Below are 6,525 nucleotides of genomic sequence, written 5' to 3'. Positions count from 1 at the left end.
AATTGAGACTTATCCCACATGCAAAGTTTAGTAATTTATATTCTAACATATATACTGTTGTGTATATTTAATAATTAATTCAAGTCCAAAGGTAACATATATACTGTTGTGTATATTTAATAATTAATTCAAGTCCAAAGGTGAGGGAGATCAGAGATGTTAGGTAGGCATCGCTCGAGCCCGTACATCATCGCGAAAATGTATCCTTATATATGAATTATTTGGTGGATAAAATAAAATAAAATTGAGAGCTTGTCGAGGGAAAATAAATTTCCTCCAATTGAATGCTTTCTTTATTCAATTCTTGATATTTCCCCCCAATTGAATGCTTTCTTTATTCAATTCTTGATTGGATTATGAAGGGGCCGTAATGGAAGATGGAAAAATGTCTCGCTCTTCTGATAACTATATATCAATCTTAATTTGTGAAAAATATTTTGGGAGAGCACTAGACTTTTTGCAATTGGAACAAAAAATCGGTGTCTACGTCTCCTGAATTCTTTCGTGCTTTTTTTATGTCTGTTTCAAGAAATCGAACGAGGTCCGGCTTTCCTAGCCAGCAGCATGATTCCAAGAGTGAAACTTACAGCATTAGAAATTAAAATTTCAAATCTTAGATGAGATTTTTCTGCTACACTGAACAGTGGTAACAGTACTAAGGTCTTGTGCCTTACTTAAACATGAGAAGGCCTCGGATTGAGATATGTTCTTGTTCGTGTTATAAGGCAGGCATAACAATGGAAATTTATTTTATGCTTCATTTGCAGGGCTCAAAAGAAACTATCTGCAATTGGAGCTTTGGGAAAACAGCAAGAAAGCGAGCTTAGAAGAAGAAAATCGAGGTAGCCTATACTTATTCATAATCGTTAACCAGCAAATTAACTTTTAGCCCCGATCGAAGTGGGCTAAGGCCGCAATATTGATTTTCCATAGGAGAAAAAGAAAGCTGAGTACGTGGAGAAAACCAAAAAACAAGATTGCTCGCCAGCTGAAGAAAAGAGAGCGAATAACGAAGCCAAACGGGGAGAAAATCTTCTCAAGTACCGAGCAACTGGAACCAGCCCCAATAAAAACTACTTTGGATTTTTTAAGTATGAAGACGTGTTTTCCGCAGTATGTCACACAAGTATTTGTTTGTAAAGTTTTGTTTTTTTTTATGAAAATAGAAAGAAGCAATTATCTTAGCTACATGATATGATCTTATATGATTTTAAACATCTTATCTAAAACTCCTTTGTAATTCATTAAAAATATACATTCCCTTAAATTAAATTTTACATCTTAATTTAAAAACTTGATATCATTCAAATTCGTATTTTATTGGAATCGCAACTGTGATTATAATTGTGGTAGAAAACTAATTCCTTATATTGTATATATAGGGCTTCGGGTAAGATGATCTTTAAGATTTTTGGTGAAAGTTTCTTCGTTTTCTTGTTCTACTTCGTGTGAATTCAGGCTTTCCCCTTGAAGTTTACTCCATCGCCAATGGAAAGGTTTTTAATCAGCTAAGCCATGTCAAAAAAATGCAAGACGAGTTCACCAACACAAACGAAGAAAAGAACCCTTTGTACAATGATTTGTTAATTTATCAAAAATACAGTTTTATACCCGAAAACGATATCGGTCTTGAGGCCATATGCTTCTGCTAGGTCCTTCAAAGGAAGCCTGTACCGAGCCGAGAACCTTTGCAGAAGTCAAGGAATTAGTCGTGGTTAAACCGAAGCCAATTTGCATTCGCTAAAAAAGACGTTAATGAAGCAACTTCTTGCATGATAGATGTGAAAAAAAGTCGTCCGAGCAGGAACGGATCCAAAATGTTAACCTTGGTAGGCCGTATAGTAAATGACGACAGTTACGAAACTATAATTTTTCAATGGGGGTAGCAAATTTGTTCTTCGGATTTGTAGTTTGTGCGTTAGTTTCCTAGAACTTTTTTTTTTATATTTGAGTGTTTGAAAATTGAAATATAGAAAGGAGAAATTGAGAAAAAAAATATTTGTATTAGATTAATTATTTTTCTTTCAGGGAACGAAAAAACTTTCCCCGAAAATAACAAAAATAAATAAAATGATAATTTGTAAAGTCAGTGTGAAATATTTTAAAATAAATAAAAATATATGCTCTGTCTGTCACGTTGATTTAGCCTCAAACGTTTAATTTTTTTTCCCATCCAAGTTCTTCCTTCAATTTGATGGTTAAACTAAATGGGCAAAAGCTGGAACGTGAAACAAATAATCTCCAAAAATCTTGCTCCAAAAAATTTGTCTCCGAACATCCCAAAATCATTTGAAGGCGAAAAATTGTTCCATGAATCAATTAATTTAAACATTAGAAAGGAATAGTTGCCACATTCAAAGTTCACCATTCTCTTGGATCATCGATCTTTGCCTTCTGATTCCATTAAGCTAATTTTCCATTTGTTATGCCCATGTAGCCATTCTTCAACAATGCTATCCACTTGCATAACAAATTGATATGTGTACATAGAATTACAAACAAAAATTGAAAGAAACTAGAAAATCTATGAACAATGAATGATGCATGATTTGAAAGCTAGAATATCACAAAGTTTTCCTCCCTTTTTTTCGAATTCCTCCAACAGTTTTTTTACACAGAGGTTGATAGTTGCTTGGCGGCCCAACTAATAGCCCATGACTGGATCAATCCTTCAATATTTAAAATTTCAACGTCACTTCTCTTTTGCCCTAATGGACTGAAAATATTTTCGAAACTTATTGAACACAGAAATCCTTCGAATATATATCATGCAGAGGATGTTATTCTGACTTGCAGAATCACACACATAAACTATGTTTTGGAAGTTAGATTAGATGCAGATATGAGTTGAGTTGGGGGTGAAGCATATTACCCAAAAACTATGTAATCTAAACATCCTAACCTCCAAATAGAAAACAAATACTTTTGTAAAAAAAAATACTTCAAATGAATACGAAAGCAACGAAATATTGACGTTCCTAATCATCATTCAAGTAATTTAATTCAAGAAGAATAAAAATGGAATTTTCTGAGAAACACTCACCAGATTATGTTTGTTCTAAAGGATAGGCTGGGCAACTTCTGCGGTGCTGAGTTAGCAAGACCACCTTCCAGCAACACAGCTAGATCATCTTCCTTATCAATTTTATTTTCCATTTCGAGAAGATTTATATCTGAATGACTGCTGTCATAATAACAACTCGGTACCATAAGATGTAATGCAAAAGAATTATCTTTTACCCTTGCATTTCTCAGAGAATCTAAAATTTATGATTTGGAAAAAGCCACACATTTCAATTGTAAGGTGTAACAATGCTTCAGGATATGGAAAAATCTGTAGACTGTAAATAAGAAGAGGACAAAAGAAACAATGACGCTTACATTTTTGAAGGGGATGATGACTTCTGATATCACAACCACTCAGAATATATCCATGCAATACAAATTGTGATAATTCCAAGCAAAAACAATATCGTAAGTAACGATTTTACACTATGCCCAGTGATTCACAGAAGGAAATATTAACCTCAACAAGAGTACAGTCCCGATGAGCAAGAAGTAAAATCGGATTTTTGGGGGTGGGTTGACGACGACCTTATTTCACAAGTGTAGTCAGTACTTCCAGAATCAACTTTATACAAATACTAAATTTCCTAATCTAATCCAATAAACTTCATATTGGAGTAGGATTAAAAGTTTACAAATGATTACCAGGGTTAAGTTTAAAGGCGACAGACACGATTCAATTTTGTGATTACTTTCCCCACCATAGAAAGTGGAAAACGCATATTCAACATGGTCTTCTCCAACAAAAATTTGCTGGCCACAGCTTAATGCCACCATGTGACTACAAAGATTATGTGTGTGTTGGTTTATTTACACATAAATCTATTTTTTGTATGTCATCGGAGATCGAGCTGACAAAAGAACCAAGAGTGTAAAATAAAACTTAAAGGTTTCAGAATTACCAAGAACAATCATTGAAATAGAGGAAGTGTTTGCATCATATCCAATCTCTGATTCTGATTTTGTAGATCTTATGGTTGCTGATTCATGATTACCATACCCCACCTCCATGCGCCCATGATTCAGATTCAAGGTCGAAATTCTCGAGAACGAGTAGATGACCCTGTCATATAAATCACACAGCATCAAACAAGAATTCTGCCCCCAAGCCAGCATCCTGTAGCTGCTCCATCTTTCTGTTCGACACAGAACAGTCTTCTGCAGTTCTACCAACTAGCAAGCTTCCTTTAAACAAAAAGAAATCAGTAATTTTAGTGACATGTCAAAAGGACTTTAACTTTGTACAAAAGCTATGAGGTGGCTTGACGACTACCGTATTTATTTAACTAGCTCACCATCTGAGTATTCTGGGAATATGTTAAAATGTCTTTTGAACAAACAGAAAACCCTTCAGCTCCATTTTGTCTAACTTTATTAATAAGTATGTTTCCTTATTGAACCATCTTGATGGGATCGAACCTTAAGCTCTCATTATCAACACAATATTAGCCCACAAAATAATTAAAATTTTCAAGTTTCATATTAGCAAAATATCAGAACCATGACAAATTCACTGCCGATATTGGAATCCCGTCTCTTACTAATAATCCTAAACCGTGTTTTCTGAGGAATAAAATCTGATAATTTTCAAATATTTAATGTTTTCAAATATATTTTCGATACATTTGCTGCTTATTTGGTTATAAGTTATAAATCGTAAGTAGGCTTCTGTTTGAGTTCATAACAAAATATTCTTCAAAATGATTGTGTTTTTCTCTCTTATCCTAGTGTGTCTGTATGCATTGTAGAAAGGTGTTCTCTGATGATGGTTCATCTCAACCAAGTATTGTTGCCTTGCTTCCAGTCCAGGTGAGTTGTCATATATAATGTTTCACCACAGATTCACTATTGCTTTTTTACTATTGAGATATTTTGAAACGATTGTTAATATTCACATGTCTGTCAAATAAACAATTTACTTGGTCACACATTAAAGCTAGTAGGGAAAAATTGCACTTGCTTCAACTTGTATTCCAATTTAAAGGTTTGATTTCGGCCAGACAATAAATAAGTTTAGAACTTGATACCAGAAATAGACCGTCGTACCTTGAAAAGGAGGCGTTTGTGGTGGCGGCGACACAGAGGACGGACTCGGCGGCGTGCCGAGTGTGTTGGCGAGACAGACAAGAGTATGATGAAGACGTCTGCGAATCACTGTGCTTCACACCATCGATGAAAAACCCTGATTTGTATTCTGATTTCGACGAAACGAAGATCCGAATTTACCACAAGAAATGGACCGGGTATTTTTGAAGTGTTGGGTCAGCCCGTCTCATGTTCCATATCCGTACTCTTTACTTGAAATAATATTTGTAGTGGGGTATGTTTTTTTTATTCAATATTCTTGTACTTGAGTTTTGTTTTATTTTATGACAGGAAAAGTAACATCTATTTAAAAATACAAAGATGAGATTATCTTAACTTTATGGGTGGAGTTCATGCTACCCTTGAGGTAGCTACCCTCAAGGGTGATTCAACGAACCAGATCACATTTATATCTCAAATGATTTGATCTGGTCCATTTGATGGCCCTTGGGGTAGCTATCCCAAGGGTAGCATCGACATTACCAACTTTATGATATGATCTTATATGATTTTAAACATCTTATCTAAAACTCCTCGTAATTCATTAAAAATATATATTCTTTATTTAAATTTAAATTAAAATTTACATCATAATTTAAAATTTTGATATCATTCAAATTCATATTCTACCGGAATCGCAACTCTGATTATAATTGTGGTAGGAAACTAATTCTTTATATTCTATATATAGCGCTTGGAGTTAGATGATTTTTAAGATTTCTGGAGAAAGTTTCTATGTTTTCTTGTTTTGCTTTGTGTGAATTCAGGCTTCTCCTTAAAGTTTACTCCATCATCAATGGAAATGTTTTTTAATCAACTATTACATGTCAAAAAAGTGCAACATGAGTTCACCAACACAAACGAAGAAGAGAACCCTTTGTACGATGATTTGTTCATTTACCAGAAGTGCAGTTTTATACCCGAAAACGAGATCGGTCTTGGGGCCATGCTTCTGCCAGGTCCTTCAAAGGATGCTGGTACCGAGCCGAGATCCTCTGCAGGAGCCAAGGAATTAGTTGTTGTTAAGCCAAAAGAATCGGAATCCGCTACAAAGGACGTTAATGAAGCAACTTCTTGCATGATAGACGTGAAAAGAAACTCGTCCGAGCCGAGACGGATCCAGAATGTTAACCTTGAGGGATCGTATGCTAAGTGACGACAGTGAGAAAACTATAATTTTCTAGTGGGGGTCGCAAATTTTGCTTTTCAAATTTGTATTTTGTGCGTTAGTTTCTAAAATTTTTATATTCGAGTGTTTGAAAATTGAAATAAAAAAATGAGAAAATTGAGAAAAAAAATTTGTATTGGATTGATTGTTTTTTGTTCCAGGAAACGAAAAAACTTTCTCGAAAAATAAAAATAAATAAAATAATA

General features: G+C 34.3%; 1 long non-coding RNA gene across 3 annotated transcripts; it reads right to left on the bottom strand.

The window, feature by feature from the left end:
• Nucleotides 1-2,191: 2,191 nt before the first annotated feature.
• Nucleotides 2,192-5,270, bottom strand: LOC140866640 (uncharacterized). 3 transcript variants are annotated; one of them, XR_012144947.1, is made up of 4 exons: nucleotides 5,113-5,270; nucleotides 3,382-4,251; nucleotides 3,044-3,181; nucleotides 2,192-2,669 (listed from the first exon to the last, which is right to left on the bottom strand). It is a non-coding gene; the product is annotated as an uncharacterized lncRNA (long non-coding RNA). The 3 variants fall into 3 exon arrangements; XR_012144948.1 differs by having other exon boundaries at nucleotides 2,198-2,669; nucleotides 3,969-4,251; XR_012144946.1 differs by having other exon boundaries at nucleotides 2,200-2,669; nucleotides 3,044-3,184; nucleotides 3,969-4,251.
• Nucleotides 5,271-6,525: the final 1,255 nt, after the last annotated feature.

Source organism: Henckelia pumila, chromosome 4, assembly GCF_033568475.1.
Source record: "Henckelia pumila isolate YLH828 chromosome 4, ASM3356847v2, whole genome shotgun sequence".
Lineage (NCBI taxonomy): Eukaryota > Viridiplantae > Streptophyta > Magnoliopsida > Lamiales > Gesneriaceae > Henckelia > Henckelia pumila.
This window is presented reverse-complemented; position numbering and strand designations above follow the sequence as displayed.